Source organism: Rhinolophus ferrumequinum, chromosome 6, assembly GCF_004115265.2.
Source record: "Rhinolophus ferrumequinum isolate MPI-CBG mRhiFer1 chromosome 6, mRhiFer1_v1.p, whole genome shotgun sequence".
NCBI lineage: Eukaryota > Metazoa > Chordata > Mammalia > Chiroptera > Rhinolophidae > Rhinolophus > Rhinolophus ferrumequinum.
The window spans coordinates 69,022,607-69,046,500 of record NC_046289.1 but is presented as its reverse complement, the minus strand read 5'-3'; the positions used below and the strand labels follow the sequence as shown (position 1 = coordinate 69,046,500).

General features: G+C 35.8%; 1 long non-coding RNA gene and 1 other non-coding gene across 2 annotated transcripts in view; one reads left to right on the top strand and one right to left on the bottom strand.

Annotated features, from left to right (window-relative positions):
• LOC117023880 (uncharacterized) overlaps positions 1-23,894 on the bottom strand; it is a 179,879-nt gene that overhangs the window by 64,183 nt on the left and 91,802 nt on the right. The window lies entirely within an intron of this gene.
• On the top strand, positions 21,214-21,320 carry LOC117024353 (U6 spliceosomal RNA). The gene has a single exon (XR_004423423.1). It is a non-coding gene; the product is annotated as a U6 spliceosomal RNA (small nuclear RNA).

Sequence of the window (23,894 nt, the reverse complement as noted above, 5' to 3'; positions counted from 1 at the left end):
TGTATCAGAGGGGTAACAGAAGGAGAAGAGAGAGAGCAAGGAATTGAAAACCTATTTGAAGAAATGATGATGGAAAACTTCCCTATCTGGTGAAGGAAATAAACACACAAGCCCAGGAAGCACCGAGAGTCCCAAACAAGATGAACCCCAAAAGGTCTACACTGAGACACATTATAATTAAAATGTCAAAGATTAAAAACAAAGAGAGAATCTTAAAAATGGCAAGAGAAAAGCATTTAGTTACCTACAAGGGAGCTCCCATCAGACTGTCAGTTGATTTCTCAACAGAAATTTTGCAGGTCAAAAGGGATTGGCAGAAATATTCAGTGATGAAAAGCAAGGACCTACAACCAAGATTATGCTACCCAGCAAAGCTATCATTCAGAGTCGAAGGACAAATAGAGAGCTTGTCAGACAAGAAAAAGCTAAAGGAGTTCATCACCACCAAACCAGTATTACAAGGAATGTTAGAAGGATGGAAAAAAAATCAATAATATGAATAATAAATGGTAATAATTACATATCTATCATAATTACTTTAAATGTAAATGCATTAAATGCTCAAATCAAAAGACAGAGTGGCTGAATGGATAAGAAAACAAGACCCTTATATCTACTGCCTACAAAAGACTTGCTTTAGATCAAAAGACACACAAAGACTGTAAATAAAGGGGTGGAAAAAAGATATTTCATGAAAATGGAAATTAAAAAAAAAAAAAAAGCAATGGTAGCAATACTTATACCAGACAAAATAGACCTTAAAACAAAGACTATAACAAGTGACAAAGAAGGACCCAGTAATTCCGCTCTGGGTAATTATCCGAAAAAACCCAAAATGCTATTTCCAAATGTTCATTGCAGCATTGTTTACAATGGTCAAGATGTGGAGGCAGGCTGGATGTTTGTTGATGGATGAATGGATAAAGAGGAGGTGGTACATATAAACAATGGAATGTTACTTGGCCAGGGAAGGTAATGGGTCCTTGCCATCTGTGGCAGTATGGATGGACCTGGAGGGTATTGTGCTGAGTGGAGTATGTCAGACAATGAAAGACAGATGCAATGTGATTTCGCTTATATGTAGAATCTAAAAAACAAAATAAACAAACGAAACAGTAACAAACTCATAGTTACAGAGAACATTTTTTATGGTTGCCAGATGGGGGGGTTGGGAATGTGTGGAAAAAGGGAAGGGATTAAGAAGTACAGATTGGTTATTGCAAAGTAGTCATGGGGATGTAGGGTATAGCATAAGGAATATAGTCAATAATTTTAATAACTATGTCTGGTGTTAGATAGGTACTAGACTTACCAGGGTGTTAGATGGGAGGGGAGTTCAGGGATAGGGCAAAAAGGTGAAGGCATTAAGAAGCACAAATTGAGGAGATGACGTCATAGGAATGGCGGCAGCAGGGGCACACTTTCTGAGTTCTTCTCCGGATCTTATTACAAACGGGACCTATAACCCATCAAAGAACTCTTTGCTCATCACACAGAACAGCCAAGAGACTCGTGGATTATTTGAAGCTAAGGATTACTTGAAGGTGCGCTAATTGGGCGAGCAGGGGAAGGAAGGAAGGGAGTGGAGTGAAAACTCGCGGCCCGAGGCAGCATCCCGGCCCGGTGGGGTTCCGGCCAGCAGCAGCGGCGAAAACCGCGGTGGCACCCGCAGTTTCAGGCACGCACGGGATCCCAGGGTGGAACGGAGAGCACAGAGACCAGGAGGGCCCAGCTTAAGAGGCACAAGATTCAACATATCCAGAGGCCAACTCCAGACTAAACCAAAGTACTACTGGGTTTGACCTACAAGTCACACACCCAGAGGGAATTCTCTGCAGGCACTAGAGCCCAAAGAGGCCAAACCACATTTAAGTAGTCAACCCTCACGCAGCAGAACGCCCTGCGGTGGGTAGAGCCAAGTCTCACAACGAGTCAGCCTAGGAGTTAAACCCACCTACTCACAAGCAAAAATCAATTAAAGATCTTCTTGAACAGGACAATATACACAACACAAGAGTCACCTTTGGAGCACACGCAGAGGAGAAGAACGAAGTAGTGCAAGTCAAATATAAAGGACACATACTACATAAGATAACCTAGCAAGAACTAAGAACTCTAGGGGATCTACCTAATACATCAGAGCAAACACAGAGAGTCAGCCAGAATGGAGAAACAAAGATACACGTACCAAATAAAAGAACAGAAGAAACCTCCACAACTGGAACCAAATGAAGCAGAGGTAACCAACCTTTCAGAGACAGAGTTCAGAACACTGGTGATAAGAATGTTTAAGGAGCTTAGAGAAGACATAAAGAAGGATGTAGAAATCATAACGAACAACCAGTTAGAACTAAAGAACACAATTACCGAAATTAAGAACTCACTTGAAGGAATTACCAGCAGGCTAGATGAAGCAGAGGATCGAATCAGCGACTTAGAAGACAAGGTAGCAGAGATAACTCAAACAGAACAACAGAAAGAAAAAAGAATGAAAAACAATGAGGATGGCCTAAGAGACCTCTGGGATAACATCAAGCGCAACAACATGCGTATCATAGGAATACCAGAAGGTGAAGAGAGCAAGCAAGGGATTGAGAACATATTTGAAGTAATAATGTCCGAAAACTTCCCCAACCTGATGAAGGAAACCAACATACAAGCCCAGGAAGTGCAGAGAGTTCCAACCAGGATAAACCCAAACAGGTCCACACCAAGACACATTATAGTTAAAATGGCAAAGCTTAAAGACAAAGAGAGAATCCTAAAAGCAGCAAGAGAAAGACAGAGGGTTATATACAAGGGAACTCCCATAAGACTATCAAATGACTTTTCTACAGAAACATTGAAGGCCAGGAGGGAGTGGCAGGAGATACTCAAAGTGATGGAAAACAAAGGCCTACAACCTAGATTGCTTTATCCAGTAAGGCTATCACTTAAAGTTGATGGAGAGATAAAGAGCTTTCCAGAAAAAAATAAGCTAAAGGAATTTATTACCACCAAGCCAGCATTGCAAGAAATACTAAAAGGACTTCTGTAAATAGAAGAAAGATCAAAACAACCTAACTACAAATTTAAAAATGGCAATAACTATGTACCTATCAATAATCACTTTAAATGTAAACGGATTAAATGCTCCAATCAAGAGACATAGGGTGGCTGACTGGATAAGAAAGCAAGACCCTTGTATATGCTGTATACAAGAGACTCAGAACAAAAGACACACACAGGCTGAAAGTGAAGGGTTGGAATAAGATATTTCATGCAAATGGAAACGAGAAAAAAGCTGGAGTTGCAATACTTATATCTGACAAAATAGACTTTAAAATGCAGAACATATTAAAAGATAAAGATGGGCACTATATAATAATAAAGGGATCGATCCGACAAGAGGACATAACCCTAGTAAACATCTATGCACCCAACATAGGAGCACCAAAATATATAAAACAGGTACTGACTGACATAAAGACAGAGATCAACGGTAACACTATCATAGTAGGGGACTTCAACACACCTCTGACAACAAGGGACAGGTCTTCCAGACAGAAAATCAATATGGAAACAACAGCCTTAAATGATACATTGGACCACTTGGATTTAATCGATATTTTCAGAGCATTTCACCCCAATGCTGCAAAATACACGTTTTTCTCAAGCGCACATGGAACATTTTCCAAGATAGACCATATGTTAGGCCACAAAACAAGTCTTGATAAATTTAAGAAAATTGAAATCATACCAATTGTCTTCTCTGATCACAATGCTATGAAATTAGAAATGAACTACAGGAAAAAAACTGGAAGACACACCAATTCATGGAGGCTGAATAACTTATTACTAAATAATGAATGGGTCAAGCAGGAGATCAAGGAAGAAATCAAAAGATATCTTGAGACAAATTAAAATGAAAACACGACGACCCAAAATCTATGGGATGCCGTGAAAGCAGTCCTAAGAGGGAAATTCATAGCTTTGCAGGCCTACCTAAAGAAACAAGAAACATCACTAATCAACAGTTTATCTTCACAATTAAGGGATCTGGAAAAAGAACAGCAAAATAAGCCCAAAGGGAGCACAAGGAAGGAGATAATAAAGAGCAGAGCAGGAATAAATGAAATAGAAACCAGAAAAACAATACAAAAGATCAATGAATCCAAGAGTTGGTTCTTAGAGAAGATAAACAAAATTGACAAACCTTTAGCCAGACTCATTAAAAAAAGAGAGAGAGGACCCAAATTAATAAAATCAGAAATGAAAGAGGAGAAGTGACAACGGACACCGCAGAAATACAAAAAGTTTTAAGAAATTACTATGAGCAACTATATGCCAACAAATTTGACAATCTGGAAGAAATGGACAATTTCTAGAGGCGTACAACCTTCCAAGGCTAACTCAAGAAGAAACAGAAAACCTGAATAGACTGATTACCACCAGGGAAATTGAATCAGTAATCAACAATCTCCCAACAAACAAAAGCCCTGGACCAGATGGCTTTACAGGTGAATTTTACAAAACGTTCAAAAAAGAATTATCACCGATTCTCCTCAAGCTCTTCCAAAAAATCCAGAAGGAGGGAAGACTCCCAAACACTTTTTACGAAGCCACTATCACCCTGATCCCCAAATCAGACAAAGACACCACAAAAAAAGAAAACTACAGGCCGATATCTCTAATGAACATAGATGCAAAAATCCTCAATAAAATATTAGCGAACAGAATTCAGCAATACATTAAAAAGATCATACACCATGATCAAGTGGGATTCATCCCTGGTATGCAAGGGTGGTTCAACATCCGCAAATCAATTAATGTGATACACCACATTAAGAAAAGGAAAAATAAAAATCACATGATCGTATCAATAGATGCAGAAAAAGCACTTGATAAAATCCAACAGTCATTTATGATAAAAACCCTTAAGAAAGTGGGAATAGAGAGATCATATCTCAACATAATAAAGGCCATATATGACAAACCCACAGCTAACATCATACTCAATGGGGAAATGCTAAAACCATTCCCCCTAAGATCAGGAACAAGGCAAGGTTGCCCACTTTCTCCGCTTCTATTCAACATAGTGCTGGAAGTTCTAGCCACAGCAATCAGACAGGAAAAAGAAATAAAAGGCATCCAAATTGGTAAGGAGGAAGTAAAATTATCATTATATGCAGATGATATGATACTATATAGAGAGAACCCTAAGGACTCCATCAAGAAGCTATTAGAGCTGATAGATGAATTTAGTAAAGTAGCAGGATACAAAGTTAATATTCAGAAATCAGTTGCATTTGTATATACCAATAATAAAACATCAGAAGGAGAAATTAAAAAAACAATCCCATTTACAATCGCTCCAAAGACTATAAAATACCTGGGAATAAATTTAACCAAAGAAGTAAAAGATGTGTACTCAGAAAATTATAAGACACTGAAGAAAGAAATGAAAGAAGATATAAATAGATGGAAACACATATCATGTTCATGGATAGGAAGAATTAATATAGTTAAAATGTCCATATTGCCTAAGGCAATATACATATTCAACGCAATTCCTATCAAACTACCAATGACGTTTTTCACAGAAATAGAACATATAATCCTAAAATTTATATGGGACCATAAAAGACCCCGTATAGCCTCAGCAATCTTGAGAAATAAGAACAAAGTGGGAGGTATAACGATACCAGACTTCAAATTATACTACAAGGCTACAGTAATCAAAACAGCATGGTACTGGCATAAAAACAGACACATAGATCAATGGAACAGAATAGAGAGTCCAGAAATAAATCCATGCCTATATGGCCATTTAATCTACGACAATGGAAGCAAGAATGTACGATGGGGTACAGTCTATATGGTGCTGGGAAACCTGGACAGACACATGCAAAAAAATGAAGCTGGACCACCTCCTTACACCACATATAAAAATAAATTCAAAATGGCTTAAAGACTTAAATGTAAGATCTGAAACCATAAAATACCTAGAAGAAAATATAGGAAGAAACTTCACAGACATTACCCAGAGTAAGATTTTTACTGATATATCCCCTCGCGCGAGGGAAGTAAGAGAAAAAATAAACATGTGGGATTATATCAAACTAAAAAATTTTTTCACAGCAAAGGAAACCATCAATAAAACAAAAAGGGATCCTACTGAATGGGAAAAGATATTTGCCAATGATATATCTGATAAGGGATTAATATCACAACTCTATAAAAAAAACTCACTCAACTCAACTCCAAAAAAACAAACGACCCAATTAAAAAATGGGCAGAGGACTTGAAGAGACATTTTTCTAAAAAGGACATACAGATGGCAAACAGACACATGAAGAAATGCTCAACCTCACTAACCATCAGAGAAATGCAAATAAAAACCACAATGAGATACCACCTCACCTCAGTCAAAATGGCTATCATCATAAATCAACAAACAACAAGTGCTGGCACGGATGTGGAGAAAAGGGAACACTTGTGCACTGTTGGTGGGATTGCAGATTGGTGCAGCCACTATGGAAAACAGTTTGGCGGTATCTCAAAAATCTGAAAATGAAACTACCCTATGATCCAGTAATTCCACTCCTAGGTATCTATCCGGAGAAATCCAAAACTCCAATTCAAAAATCTTTATGCACTCCTATGTTTATTGCAGCACTATACACAATAGCTAAGACATGGAAACAACCGAAATGCCCATCGGTAGATGACTGGATTAAGAAACTGTGGTACATTTATACAATGGAGTACTACGCAGGCATAAAGAAGAAAGAAATCTTACCATTTGCAACAACATGGATGGACCTAGAGAACATTACGTTAAGTGAAATAAGTCAGACAGAGAAAGATAAGTACCATATGATCTCACTTATATGTGGAATCTAAAGAAAAGAATAAGTGAATGAACTAATCAGAAACAGTTTTGGAGACAAAGAGGAAAAACTGAGGGTTGCTAGATGGGCGAGGGGGGTGGGGGTAAGGGGGAAGGTGAGGGGATTAGAAAACAATCAGTAACCACAAGATGGCCACGGGGTTTGAAAATTAATCTGGGGAACGTAATTTAGTGGTTACCAGAGGGTAAGGGGGCTGGGGGGTGGGGGATGAGGGTAAGGGGGATCAAATATATGGTGATGGAAGGAGAACTGACTCTGGGTGGTGAACACACAAAGTAATTTATAGATGATGTGATACAGAATTGTACCCCTGAAATCTATGTAATTTTACTAATAATTGTCACCCCAATAAATTAAAAATAAATTGGAAAAAAAAAAAAGAAGCACAAATTGGTAGTTACAAAATAGTCATGGGAATGTAAAATAAAGCATAGGGAATATAGTTAATAATATGGTAATAACTATGTATATTGCTTGGTGGGTACTAGACTAGTCAGGGGGATCACTTCTTAAATTACGTAAATGTCTAACCACTGTGCTGTACATATGAAATTGATATATTGAAAGTCAACTGAAATTGTAAAATTAAAAAAGGGGGAAAAAGGTGAAGGAGAATAAGAGGTTCAAATTTCCAGATAAAAAAAAAACAAGTCAGTCAGGGGACGTAATGTACAGTACAGGGACTATAGTCCACAATATAGTGATAGCATAGTATGGTGCCAGGTGGTTGTTGGACTTACAATGGTGATCACTTCTTTAGGCATATAAATGATGAACAACTATTGTGTACACCTGAAACTAATATATTATTGTATGTTAGCTGTATTTTAATAAAAAATCGTTAAAGAAAACAAAATAAAGAGGAATCAGGAAGGAAAATTAAGGTCTGAAATAAGAAAATACACTTCTGGTCCTCAATTCAAGCTACTTCCGAATTCTTACTCCACTGGGAAAAAGTAGAGAATAATAATACCTACTTTGGTGGGATAGTCTGAGGAGTAGAAGTAATGTATATAAAATATCTGTTTTATAGAGTTTAGGCTCAGAATGGCAATCATACATGATAGCCACCATCATTATTTTGAAATTAAGACTTTCAACCAAATTAGGTTCAGCTCTGAATAATTAACCACTGTATTTGTTTTACGGGGTGAAATTAAATACCAAAATGAATAGTCATACAAATTGGGCATTAAAAGAAAAAAAAAGCTGAGGTATATGTGATTAACACTTTTATAATATCATAATATATGTCTTCATTCATTGGATACAAATCTTCACTAGGATATTATTCATTCTTGAGAAACATTTAAAATAAAATTAGGAGAAAGCCTGTTTTAAGGCTCTGCATCCCTCAAAGGTGACACTGTGGTTCAATGGGTGGTGTTTGTTGTCCTGAAAGAGGGTTGCAATAATGTGTCTACAAAGCTGAAAAGGGATTTGTACTTCAACATTTCAGAGACTAAAGACATAGGATTTTCAGTTCCTAACAAGTTGATAGATCACATTTTTCTGCAAATCATCCTCTTATAATTGGGCAATAAATTTATATGAGACCTTTTTACAAAGCATCTGCTTTCTTTTTTCTGTCGAAATATCTACTAGATCTTGCCTCCAAACAACTCAAGGAGGATAGTAAAGGCCCCTTAACTTTCTGATTTTCATGAAAATTCTGTGAGTTTTTTTCACTCTTGGAAAAAGTAAACATATGCAAACTGTTCAGTATATATAGATACCAAATATAGAGTGGTGGTGAGTAAAAACATTTTTTTTTCCCCCATTCCTGGGTTGTATAAATTCTTTAATAGAGACTTTGCTGATCTTCTATCGCAACTAAAAATTCCTCAGTATTAAAGCTCAGTGAAACGAAATCTCAGTGCCTGCAAGACAAGGCAATCAAACCATGTGACAGTCCCATATGCAACTCCAAATCTGTCCTCATAGCTGTCTGTAGAGCTCACAAAGGAGTCACACATGGAGCGATTGGAAGAATATCTTACACCGTTTGGCACATACATTCTAAGATTAGCAGCTGAAGAGGGAGAGGAGGAAAAGATGAACATCATAGATTAACTGACACCCATCCACTATCTTTCTAAATTTTTTGGAATGTGAAAAATATTGTTTTGATCGATCTGTATATACAACCTAAAATTTGAAAGAGAAATGCAAAGCATGTTATGGTTGAAAGAACAAATGGTTTGGGGGGGAAAAAAAAACACAACAACGATGAAATATATGTCACTGAGCAAGGGAGTCCAGCCAGCTCCCGAGTGGTATGTTAACATGATGAAAAGCAAATCCAGGCTGCTGGGAATCAGAGACATGGGTCTATTTTTAAAGAGGCCTGTGTCTCCCCACCCTGTTTGCCAAGTATAATTTTTCTGGAGAAGTCCAGCCTCCCAAATAGGTAAGCTTCTAACTGTTCCAGGAGATACCTACTCAACACTTGACTGTCTCCTCTCTTTATAAGGCTCGGTTCTATATACATCATCTATGTTAATCACTAGACATACAGAGAGCTGTTCAACCAATTCACTTCCCTTATTCGTGAACAGATTGTTTGAGACATAATATGAATACTAATTAATGATAAAATATCTGTGACTGTTTTGAAATATGGACGAAGATAGCACTTTTAAAAGGTGCCCAGATAGATCTTATGCAACAGGCCGACTGGTCATATGAAAGGGCAGAGTACAATTCGCAGATATGAAAGCAAAACTGGCAGAGTTTTTGACTCTAATTCAGTGAAAACCTGTTGACGACTTTTTTTTTTTTTTTAAAGGGGGGGAGGCTTGACTTTATTTTTAACCTTTTTCCTCTGTTAAATTAGAAGAGTTTACACTGAAAACTTTCTTCACAGACAAATGGAGAGAAGAACAGAATTTTGTTGGAGGTCAACTTGAGTAGATGGCAGAATATGCTTGATCCAGGATTATGGATTTATTCTCTGCAGCAGACGGGGTCTGACCCAGTGCTGAGGGCCTGACGCTGACTCAGACTCTCTGAGGCCAAGGGCTGGGGAAGTCATTTACAAGAATAAGAATACTCTTCTTCTTCAATTCAATTCTTATTTTACAAATAGTTCATTTAGTCTCATAGAAGTGTACCCACAGAGATATGGCAGATATAATTTTCTGTTAAAGGGCAGAGCATATTATTAGATTCAATTATGAAGACAATTAGAATAATATATTTTGCAGCCCAGACTGCTGCCAAAACATGTTATCTCCCCTCCTTTCCTTCTAAAACTGAATATTGCACCTTTTCCTTAAAACCATTAAAACTTGTCCCACTGGTCTAAGAAACTTGATCCTTTAACAGAGCAGTCTCTGTTTTCACCTCTAATCTTGATATCTAACATGAATGCTTAAATAGTTCTTTATTATCTTTGACTTCGGTAATTGCAATTTGTTCTAATGTCAAAGAGAAGAGGATCATCCAAAATTAAACATAACAAAATAATTTATATTTGACATTAAACTTGTTTATTTGAATGGAATTTTAACAATGGATGTATGAAGTATTTAGAGAAATTAATTTGCCTCACTCAAAGAAGTGAAAATGTTTCATGAAAATCTGATTTGGGAAAGAATTAATGTTGGCCACAGTCTGTATTTCATGTTCAGCATATTCTTTTCTGTCTGAGGATTAGACCTGGGATTCCTACACTTTCTGGAATGAGATGATTCTTTTCAAGACTGATTCGAGATTTGCCATGCTCCAGACCTTCTTGGGGAAACAAGAAATGATCAATTATTTACATTTCAAAATTTTTCTTTGCATTCAACTAAATCTAGAAAGAAGGGAGACGTTAACAATTTTGTAATTGTCAAATGAGATGCTGTTAACAGTAATTCTCAAAAATGACAGTAAAGTAACTCTGTACAAAAAAAAACACAACAAAATCAAAAGGAAGAAACATAACAAGACTACTCATTGTGGCTATGAAGTTTGTGGTATCATACATTTTTATATTTGTTTACATTTATTTGTATTTCTTTTTATACGTATTAATCTTTCTCCCACCTCCCCAGTAGACCTTTTGCTAGTGTTTGAAGGCTACAACAAGGCTTTTCTTTTGTTTTTTTTATATAGATGATGTATTACAGAATTGTACACCTGAAATCTAAGTAACTTTACTAACAATTTTCACCCCAATAAACTTTAATTAGAAAAAAACAAAGAAAACAAAACAATTTAAAAAAGGCTTTTCTTAAATACTCAGAAAAGAAAGAGGTATGAGAATGCCTTCGGAGTTAACTGGGAAAATAGACTCCATGTCCTGCAGCAGGTCTTTTCCTCCTGACTGGTGGAGTTGAGACTTAATATTTCACACTGGGTCTCACTTCCCCAAAGCCACGTCACCTAGAATTTATCACCTGGACCACTCTTTACATCATACAGAGATCAAGGCTAACTGAAAGCAGTCACCCCTACCTCCGGGCTCTGTGCCTAAGATCCAAATTCAGGCAGAGACTTGGACCTGATAGCAAGAGAGACAATAAGCTTAAAGAAAAGAAGAACCATGCCATCAAATACCTCTGTGTGTTTCAAGTATCTTCATATTGAAGTCATGTTGTCCAGTAGATACCGGAGGTGGTGTTTTTCTCAGAAGTCACAGCTAGTACACTGATTTACTGGTACACAGGGTTACTCTGAATTTACCAAGAGTGCTATTAGAACTTTGGGGATGATTGAGTTTCTACTTTCTAAGAATCAGAGGATAAAATAGAATTTAAAATAGTTTCATCAATAAAGTTGATCTATAACATCATTAGGAGCAAGAAGTGTGTTGGAAAGGATTTTTACCTTCTTATGTGCTACTAGTGCTCAGGCTCCAAACCTTAGAATTTTCCTTGAATCCTTTCTTTCTTTTACTCCTCACTTTCTGCCAGTTGTAGTTTCAAAATATATGCAGAATCCAACCACTTCTTACCAACGTTACTTTTACCATCCTGGTCCAAGTCACTGTCATGTTTCATCGGACTATTGAGATGCCTTCTTAATTGGTCCATTTGCTTCTACCTTTGGTAGAGTCTATGCTCAAGCCAGTGCCTAAGTGACACCCTTAACATACAAGTCACATTAGGTCAGTCGTCTGCCAAAACCCTCTTGGCTTCCCACCATACTCAGAGTAAAGGCCGAATTCCTTCCCAGGGCCTGGAAAGCCCGGCACCATCACTGGCCCTCTTCTTACCTATAGGGCCTTCTTTCCATCATTCTCTTGTAAGGTCACTTTGCTTTAGTCACATTAGTATCCTTGTTAGTTCTCAAACAACCCTCAAACCTTGAACGCTTCCACTTTATTATATTCCCACTGGCTGTTTCTTCCGCCTGGGTTGCCCTGTGCCGGTCATCTGCTTGGCTGAATCCTTCATCTCCTTCGGGTCTTTGCTCAGATGACACCTTCTCAGTGAGCCTATCCATGACCACCCTATTGCATGTAATTCCCTCTCCTCTGCATCATTACCTCCATTCTCCATCTCCCTTATCCTGTTTTTTTTGTTTTTTGTCTCCCCCTCTTAGCATATAAGTTCCATGAGGGCAGCAACATAGAATCCAGCACATAGTGGGTGCTCAATAAATATCTGCTGAAAGAATTCATTTCAGAGGCAATAGAATGAATAAGGGAGGGGTTTTCACCAAGAACAAATACTGAAAATCGTGAGAAACACTATACAAGAAATAGCCTACTTCCACTAAATTTATACAATTTCCTTTTTAAAAAATAAACCAAAAGATTAAGAAAAAGGGAAACCTACACTGTCATGCTTTATTTTAGACGGGCACAGAGCACAGAGAAAATAGGTAGCAACTTAGCAAGGTAACTATAGTTGTTATTATAGAATAGATAGTGTTTGATAAAAAAAAAAAAAGGTTAGTATAATTATCTAACAGCACGATAGAGTAAAGAATTGACCTAGGAATGCTAAAAAACAATAAAATACAAAAATTTTCATTCCTTTAAAATTATATACCAAACATTAAGTGCAAACTGTGATTATTCCAAGGATATATGAACAAGAGTTTAACCTGGTATTAATGACTGAATTTAAAATTTCTAAATTGTATCTTAAGTAAGAGTGCCAATCAGTGTTGCATTTCTATATAGGTTGAGTGAAAATGAGTTCTGTGGAATCAGAGACATTGTCCTCAACAACTATCACAGTGGCTAAGCTATGAACACATGGCTGGTACTTAATAAACGCCTATTGATTAGTAGACAATGCACAGGTCAACATACTTTCACTGTAGGGAATACACTTTGTTCCTTCTTTCTCTGCCTGACTTGATAAAGGGGGAAAACCAATAAAATGTCTGCTTTATCTGCCTGTGTTGCATATAAGTAAAATAAATAAAATAGCAAGAGTTGGTTAGCTATTTTAAAAAATATATCATAAAATGAAATAAACATATTTTCTTCCAACCAGCAGAGTAATGGGTCTGAGATCAGGTGAAAGAAGATGAGGAGCTCACCCCACCACCCCCTTTAACTTCCAGACTTCCTGTCCAAGGAATCGCTAGCGAAGCAGAAGAGACAAATGGCTGATGCGCATTAGATAACTTTGTTTCAAGGAATCTTTTTAGTTGTGAGTTAAACTCCTCCTAATTCTGGTAGGATGTAACTAAGGAAACTTCATGGAACTTGGTGCTCAAACAGGCAAGTCCTGTGAATTTAGTTTGCAAATTATTGTAATACCAGTAGATGTGATAATTCACCAAAGAGGTGAATGTCTTTTGTGGCAGGTTTGTGAAGCATTTTGAGAGACTAAGAATAGCTCTGTGCCACTTGCTCACTTGGTAGGGATCATGAATAAAAAATTAAGAGAGTCCCTGCCAAACTTAAATATTTGGATACCTTATTTTCCCCCCAACCTATGTTTGGACAATCATTTAGGTGTCAGCGTCTACATGACTGTTATGGATGTACTGCAATACCAGAGCACACAGATTCAACTAAAAATAAGGAAGTACATATAACCCAAACCATTCATTTTGGTAGAAAACCTTTAGTAACAACAATAGCTAACGTTTACCGCACCATTATGATGTGCTCGTCACTGTGCTAAGTCACTGGTCTTATCTGCATAGTCTCATTTGATAGTCATAAATCCATTGCCAGTTACTATTATTATATCTATTTTAAAGATTAGTGAAGTGAAACATGGAGGTCAAGTAACTCACTTTAGTTTACAAAGGTGGTACACAGCAGACTTGGGACTCAAGGGTAAGGCTGTATTAAGTCAAAGTCCAGGCAGCTTTAACTACTATGTCATATAACCTTTAATTTCCACTGTCATTTTCCTCAACTTTGGGTCTACTGATTATCCAGCCCCCAACCCAACATGGATATGAAATATTTCTATACGACATATAATGAAGTTTCAGAGTGCTGTTAAAATAGATTGTCCAAAATTCTAAAGAAGAATGAAAACTTAGAGTGAGATTAATGTAGTAGATAGAGCCTGGGTTTTGGAGCCAGCAAGACCTGGATTACATGCCTTTGGATAATTTACCCTGTGAAACCAGCTTTCTTATCTGTAAAATGACAATTATGATATCTATATTACATGGTTCTTCAGAGGATGATCGATAATAGATATGGAGTGCTCAGTACTTGTAAGACAATATACCGTGTTTCCCTGAAAATAAGACCTAGCTGGACAATTAGCTCTAATGCGTATTTTGGAGAAAAAACTTAATATAAGACCCGATCTTATTTTACTATAAGACCGGGGTCTATATAATATAATATAATATAATATAATATAATATAATATAATATAATACCCGGTCTTATTTTACTATAAGTTCAGGTATAATATAATACAATATAATGTAATATAATACCTGGTCTTATATTAATTTTTGCTCCAAAAGACACATTAGAGCTGATTGTCCAGCTAGGTCTTATTTTCTGGGAAACAGTATAAATAGCAACTGTTAATCTAATGTTGAGTCACCAGAAAATCATAGGATCTCACGATCCCACAAACAAAGCAAATGTTTTGATAGTACACAGATTTTTTTCTATTATTACTTGGTAACTTAATTACTCAAGAATTATGGTAGTAATTTTTTCCTTTGACTTATTAGACTCTCAGTCTGTCTTCATATTTAATGCTGTTGGTTTACTCACATAGATGAATTACAACTTATTGCTTCTTATAATAGTAGGAGAAAGTATTAATAATTTAATACTAGTGAAAAGCTTGATTTAATGAGTTCTTAAATCGTAACAAATTACTATTCAATCAGGGTTTACATTTATATGTAGCATAAAGCTAATTATGGCCATTCATTTATTTATTCAGTAAATTTTTACTGTATGCCTGTATGTGGCAAACACTAAATGTTTGTTGGGGATACAATATGAAAATATATCACCCTATTCTGAAAGACTCACAGTCTAGTGGGAAGACAGTTATGCCAACAGAGGACCATTGAATCATTTGGAAGACCACTAAAAGGGTATTACAACAGTTTAGTCAAGAGACAAGTTGCTGAACTGAGGCAGTAGCAGTGGGTTGGAGTGGAGGGTACTTCTATCTTTTGATGATATTCACTAACTAGAACTGATGGAAAGCGATGCTTGGTGGAATGCGGATTTGGGGAAGGCAGAGTGTAAAGGTAAGAATCTCGGCTGAGTCATTGGTTTCTAGTTTGATCTAGAGGCCCAAGTTGTAAAAGTGATGTACTAAGCAGAAAAAATTTTCTCCTTAAAATCTAACACATGGAGTCATCAGTGATATTCGAATCAATGATAGAAAATGTAAAGGATAGTGATGTTAAATGTAAGTAGAAGAAATAAAATAGAAAAAAATAAGATAAAATGCTACCAAATGCAGCTAGTTACATCACCATGATATAAATTAGGTGTAATGATTTATGATGATAACAATCACCGGGACAGAAATTTTAGGTTAGTGTTTCATGAATAACCTCGAATTTTCATTTCTCTTTTGTTCTATAGCAAATATCCGACATCCCACTGCAGTGCAGCAGCAGTGTATTTAAAAATACTCAATATCCTCAATGAGGTGAGACTCAACTGTGATTCTAATCTTTTACTTTGAGACTGATGCCCCAGCGGCATTTCAGCACTTGTGTGCCCAACTTGTTCCAACTACTGCAATCACTGAGTAGGAGAAAAGTCCATATGGCAAAGGGAAACAGTCATTGAGTTGGTCTGCTCTTTAGAAAGCTATTTAGAGTTTCAATAGCAAGCTGCTTGCTGAACAAAAATCCTCAGACACAATCAAGCACAGGATTCCAACCAGACCTCAAGTATTTCACAAAGAAATGATACATCAGTTGTCCAAAGAGAATGAAACACCTGTTTCTAAGGGAGCTTTAAGTCGATAAGTAATAAACTAAATCTTTGTTATGAATGCTTTCTGGTGTCTGAGTGACTGCTGCCCTTTTGGAGGGCAAAGTGCGTAAAAGATTCAGTGACCTTGTGACTTGACAGTCCAATAACTACCATTATGTGTAGTCAATGTAAATGAGCAAAGCTGACAATGGGCTAATTGGCTGCCTCTGGTCAGCCAAGTGTACTTTTGACCTTAATGAGAACCTAATCAATTAATACTTAAGGCAATAAAGACCTCTTGCTGATTAAGTTAGACAGAAATCATCTTTTCCCAACAGGATTAGTGCTGTAAAGTGGCAAAGTTTTAATGTAATATATGATAATCCTCTCTTCTGAGGACCCTCTTATTTAGCTAACATGGTGAAATTGAACCATGAAATGTGAAATCTTTGATTCAATTATTTATGTTTAAAAGGCTTCTTTAAAAACAAACTAATTCAGATACTAAAATAACTTGTGCTGTCCAGTTGCTAACAATTACTGTACATAGTGAACATGGTCATAGACTTGGAAAAAAACAATGTGTTTTTTTAAAACTGAATGAGACCATAGTATAATTCTAGAGGAAATAATGAAACTTGGAAGAATTGTTTTTCAACTGGGGTGTTTTTTCTGGGAACTACTAAGATGATAGCAGGTAGCATTCGAGAGGCATAGTTTTTTATTTATTTATTTTTGCTGTTGTTTTAATTAAAAAGAAAGAAATGCTACTATTGGCTTTCATGAAGATATGGGAGAATGCTCTTAAAAGGAAAAGTTCTTTAAAGAAATTGTCACTTTTAAGTCATAAAGTGGTGTCTTCTGTAACTTGGTCGATATAAAGCAGTACCTCTTTATGTTCTCTGTAGACTAGGTAAACAGTCTCTATGCTGAAATGAGGCCATAATTTGTAGAAGCATCCAGAATTACTTTCTGCTTACAATGTATAATACCTGACTTGGCAGAAGAACAAGTTTATCATTTTAGGTTAAAAATTTATCATTTGGACACAATGACTAAAAGTTACAATCCCTCTCTTTTAACATTCTTCTCCTCTTCCAGTAAGTTTTCCTGTTTAAAACTTTGTAACTGCTCTGGTTCAGATGATACATTTGAAAATGTATGCAACTTATATAGGACAGCAGATCTGGCTCCTTTAAAAAATACTATAAAAGCAACAGCTGTATATCTGCAATAACGGCTTCATGAGGCTTTTAATACAGATAAATATGGAAATATGTCATACTATTTTTAATACACCATTTTTACACAGTGTAGTGACTGAAAACAGAGCAAACATTTTGCATATTTAGATTCATAATAAGAAATATGCACCATTCAAAACTGGAATTATTGTCATATTGTAGTGAGTTATAAAAAAATATGATTTTGGACGGTAAGTAAAACAATGTAAAATCATAACAAGAACACTGACAAAGTCCAGGGCAGTAGTTGTATAGATTTCACTACCACGTCATCAGTATTGCTTACGAAATTACAAAGCACTGTTCATATTCCTCCATCGATGAGATAACACACCGTTACTATCTAATTGTATTTCTCAAAAACCAAGTCAGTTTAATCTAGACTCTGGGTTTTGAAGACATAACATTGGGTTTCAAAATTTAGTAATTCTGGTCATTTAATCAAGTTGTGCATTTTGTATAGAATCATATAAGAAATCCACAATGGAGTTAGAATTAAATACCACAGGCTCATTTTGACCTTACTACGCTAAGCTTTCTTTTAATAGTACCTGCAATAACATTTTTCTCACATTTATTATGAAAAATATCAAACAGAGAAAGTATAAAAAGTTATACAGTGAACATCTATGTATACTACCACTATTAACATTTCTATACCTGCTGTATCATATATCTTTCCATCTATCACTAATTTTTTTTCTTTTAGATTTTGACTGCTCTTTTTTAATAGACTTTTTTGGGGGAGCAGTTTCCGGTTTACAGAAAGTTTGTGCGGAAAGTGCAGAGAGATTCCACATCCCCCCTCAAGCCCTCTTTCCGAGCTTCCTCTATTAACATTTTCGATTAGTGTAGAACACTTGTTACAACTGATGAACCAATATTGATATATTATTATTAACTAAAGCTTACAGTTTACATCAGGGGTCACTCCTGGTGGAGTACATTCTATGTACACCAAATTGACAACTGTATAATGACATGTACCCTCCATCACAGTGTCTTACAGAATAGTTTAACAGGCCTAAAAATCTCCTGTGCTCCACCTATTCATCCCTACCTTTTCCCTTCCCCCAGGAACTCCTAGAAATCACTTATCTTTTACTGACTTTGTAGTTTTGCCTTTTCCAGAATATTATACAGTTGGAATCATACAGTGTTGCCTTTTCAGATTAGTCGCATTCACTTAGCAATATGCATTTGAGGTTCATCAATATCTTTTTGTGGTTGATAGCTCTTCTCAGTGCTGTAAAATATTCCATTGTCTGGATATATCACAATTTATTTATCCGTTCACCTAAGGACATGTTGGTTGCTTCTAGTTTATAGCAACTATGAATAAACATGCTATAAGCATTCATGTGCAAGTTTTTGTGTGGATGTAAGTTTTCAACTCATTTGGGTAAATACCAAGGATCACGATTAATGGATTATATGGTAAGAATATGTTTAGCTTTAAGAAACTTCCAAGCAATCTTCCAAAGTGGTTGTACCATTTTATATTCCCACCAATAATAAAGGAGAGTTCCTGTTGCTCTATATCTTCAACAGTATTTGGTGCTGTCAGTTTTTGGATTTAATTATCCTGATAGCTGTGTAGTGGAGTTAATTTATTTTTAAAGATTTTTTTTTTTAAATTTTGGAATAATTTTAGACTTAGAGAAAAATTGGAAAGATAATACAGAGATTTCCAGTATATAGTTTACCCACTCTCATTTAATGATAACACCTTAAATTACTATGGCTCATTTGTCAAAGTGAAGATTGATACAATACTAGTAACTAAACTCCAAACTTTATTGAGATTTCATCAGTCTTTCCACTAATGTCACCCTTTTGTTCCAGGATCCGATCCAGGATAAGAGATTGCATTCAGTCACCATATCTCTTTAATCAGAGGAGATGAAGTGAGTTTCTCAGTCTTTCCTTGTTTTCTATAACCTTGATAATTTTGAGGTGCCCTGGTCAGGCATTTTGTACAATGCCTTTCAATTTGGGATCATCTGATGTTTACTCAGAATTAGGCTGAGGTTATGAGTTTTTTGGAAGAATACCACAGAGGTGAAGTGTCCTTCTCATTACCTGATATGATGGAATACAAGCAGTGAAGATAATTCATCAGTAGTGATGTTCCTTGATCATTTGATGAAGGTAATGCTTGCTAGATTTCTTCACTGTGAAGCTTCTATTCCTCTCTTTTCATAGTCTGTTCTTTGGAAGGGAGTCACTAAGTTCAGTACATACTTGTGGGCAGGAAATTATTCATATCAGTATGGACACATTCATATTTATATTATACTTTGGACTTTGTGGCTAAAATTTTTCCAGCTTTGGCCATTGGGGGATTGTTCAGGATGGCTCCTCTGTCTACTCGATATATCTCTATCCTTTTATTTTTTGAGCACTTCCTTACTTTCAGATATTAGAAGACACTCCAGGCTCATCTTGTATCCTCCCTGACGCAGCTGTAGAGTCAGCCATTTCTTCAAGGACTCCTCTTCTTTTTATTGGAGAATGGTTATTTATAAACCAAGGTACAGTTGCCACTGTACTCACTGTCACTGAGGTGTTACCACTAAATATATACACATATATACCACTATACACACACACACACACACACACACACACACACACACATTTTTAACTAAAAATGTAACATGAGGAGGCATAATTTGAAAATTCAACTTTTCTTAAATTTAAATACTTCAGGAAGTTAAGGAAGAAAACTACCCTTAATTGTTCTCTTTTATCTAATGTCTTAGGAAAAACCATACTACCCTCAATAATATTTTTATTTGTGATTTTACTCAACCCTATTTGAACCTTTACAAAAATAATTAAAAATGACAAATATTGGGAATACTTGTAAATACTCATGTATCTAGTCAGTTTTACACAGTCTAGATCAGACATATTAGTGTACTGTGGTAATGGTTATATTTTATAGCTAAAATACTATTATCTCTTGGTATATTTCTCTGTACTTCTCTTTCTCTTATACTTCTGAATAACTTTCCTCAGTCCTTACATACATAAGGTAAACAAAATAAACTCATTTGAGAGTGGTTATGGAAAAAGGTTCCTATATACATTTTAAAAAGGTAAAGAAAAGTGTGGCTCAATTATAGTTGTATAGATAGCTCTATCAGTACAGTCAAAATGGTATGTCATTAGAATGGTGTCATGTTTAGTGGAAAGAAAACTGGCATGGGAATCAAGAATTGTGGGATATTCCACTTGTATATGTACATGTGCATTTAACATGCTTAAGAAAAAAGAAGCCAAACACTCTATAAATGAATAGCAAGAAGAGCCCAAGTTCTCTGAAACCCCAGTACTCAGAGATAACCACTTCCAATCCTTTAGACCAGGGGTGTCCAAACTTTTTTCAACGTTTTTTACCAAGGGCCTTATGCGGTAAAATACACAAACAGCCGGGCCACTCACTCGAGGTGAAGTACATATTGCCTCACCTGGTTTATTTAAATAAACTAAATATATTTTTGGAATTTGCTGCAGGCCAATTAAAAATGGATTGCGGGCCGCAGTTGGCCCACAGGCCGCAGTTTGGACACCCCTGCTTTAGACCATTCCAATCTCTGTTTAGACCTATTTTTATTTGTATTCACCCACATTAGGCACCATATTAAGACAGCTTAAATATAAACATAAACATATATGTAACTTTACATGAATGATACCACATATATGATATTCTGCTATCTGCTTTATTCATTGATAAGAATGGAAATCAGTGCTCGCTTCGGCAGCACATATACTAAAATTGGAACGATACAGAGAAGATTAGCATGGCCCCTGCGCAAGGATGACACGCAAATTCGTGAAGCGTTCCATATTTTTTAAAAAAAAAGGTCATTACAGTAGTTTCCTTTGGGGGATGACAACGGGGATCGATTGCATGCAAAAGCACATGAGTTTACTTTAAGGGTGAAACTAATGTTTTATATCTTAATAGGATTTGCGGTTACAGGTATATGCATTTTTCAAAATTCATCAAATTATGTACTTGTGATGTGTGCATTTCACTCTATGTAAACACTTTACCCTAAAAAACGAAAATGTTGAATTATCTCATTAATTATATGTATCCTGAAGTACTTAGGGGTAAAATGTATTAAAGTCTGTAACTTACCTTGAAATGTATTCATAAATGGATAGAGGTATGGAGATATGTAAAGATATGCAATAAAGCAAATACAGTAAAATTTAAAAAAAAAAAAAAAAAAAAAAAAAAAGAATGGAAATCAGTCCTTATCAATAATTGTGAACACATACCAGATATTTTAATACTATATAATATCTTAAGGTACTATTATGCTGATTTATTTATTAACTTTCCTATTGATGGATATTTAAATTGCATCCAAAGCATTATTGTTATAAATTATATAGAGATCAACATCCTTGTTGTCAGATAATCACTTTAGGATAAACTCCTAGGAGTAGGATCACAGGGTAAAAGGATGTGAATGTCTTAGTCATGGATAAATATTGCTATCATGTTTCCCCAAAAATAAGACCGGATCTTCTATTAATTTTTGCTACAAAAGACACTTTAGGGCTTATGTTCAGGGGATGCCATCCTGAAAAAGCATGCTAGAGATTGTTTTCCGGTTAGGTCTTATTTCAGGGGAAACACGGTGTACTTTCCTTTGAAAGAGCCGATCAATGAACACTCTCATGAGAAGAATAGTCTCTTAAGATTTTGTTATCTTAGTTTCTGAGTTTAAAACACTATATGTTTAAGTGAGCATTTCTTATTTGTCCTGCATGAGAAGTCTTTCTTCACATCTAGAACCTCCTCACTCAAGATCTCTTTGAGTATCAATTTTACCCCCTTGCTCATATTCTCTTCTTGGAGAGCACAGTTGAGCATGTGTTAAATCCCTCTTTCCATCTTTCATGTTATTTAACTTCTGTCTCATACTGTATTACCCATGACTTTGTCTTGCTGTACCACATTCTGGGTAATACTTCAGCTCTATATTCCAGTTTACTCATCCTCTCTTTCAGCTGTGTCTAATCTTCTGCTTAATCCATACCCAGAAATTTTCATTTTAATGATTAAAGTTTTTAATTTTTAAATATTCATTTTTTTCTTTGAAAAACTTGCCGACTTTCAGTAGTCTCCTATTTTTCAAATACTTCATATTATGTATCCAATAATTCAAACATAGAAAGTTCCTAGGGTTCTAATTCTGTTATTTTCTATTGCATTTATTTTTTGCTTGTTCATTTATTGTCTTGATGACTCTTCTTTGTAGTGGCTTGTTTCTTTATGTATCCTGTTATTTTGGATGATGAATTATTGTTTGGCATGGTTTTATCTGTGGATCTCCTGTAAGGCTTAGGTTCAGTGTTCATTTCTTCAGAGGAATTTTTGTTTGATTCTGCCCATTGCTTCACACTACCAATTTACTAATTTGGGACTACCTGAAATTATTTTATCAGTTTAGAATTTCTAGGACTGCACTGATCATGCAGTCTCCACACCCAATTTGTTTGAGGGAAAACCTGTGTATTTGAATTCCCTGGGAAATGTGTTTTATTTTCTACTCAGAGCCTAAGTCAAGACAGAGAAGTTCCTTGTTGTTTCGTTTTGTTGGTGAGCATATTTTCTTAGCCCATCCTTTCACAGAGATTATAGCCCTTCAAAAATGCTGGTTTATAGAGAGGCCTCAGATCCAACACTCCAAAGCACTGTTTTCTCTCCCTAAACGGCCATTCAAACACAAGCTTTTTGGTCACCAGGATTAGCAAGTAATTCCCATCATTTCAGCTTCTGCTTACTAATTTCCTTTCCATTTGTTCCCCTAGAGATTTCTTTTACTTTATAATGAGCACAGTCACACAATTTAAATGACATTCTCATTTGTCTGTTTTTTTGTTTGTTTGTTTGTTTTTTAAATTCAGCATTACTAGTTGTATGCTTTGGGATATTTTTCGGACTGCCCAGCATTGTGAGAATTTCAGGATGCACAGTTAAGTGTGGATTTCAGGTAAATAAGAAATACTCTTTTAGTGTAGGTTTATCCCAGATAGTGCATGGGCCATACTTATACTAAATGATTATTAATTGTTTATCTGAGATTTTAATTTGACTGGGCATTCTGTATTTTTATTTGCTATACTGGCATCTCTAGAATCTAATCCAACATATTGTTGGAAATGGAAGTCTGGGTTATGTTTTAAGTACCACTTTGAGAAATCAGACATGGGTAACACATTTACTGAGTCATTACACATTTGAGAATGTAATTTTTTCCCTCAAATATAGCAATTTGGCTGATACACATAGCTTTAACCTGAAAATTCTATAGGCAATATTCCATTGTCTTCACAACTGTAATTTTAAAAAAATCTGAGTCCCTAAGTCTCTCTCTCTCTCCCTTTTAAGTGATCTGCTTTCTGCTT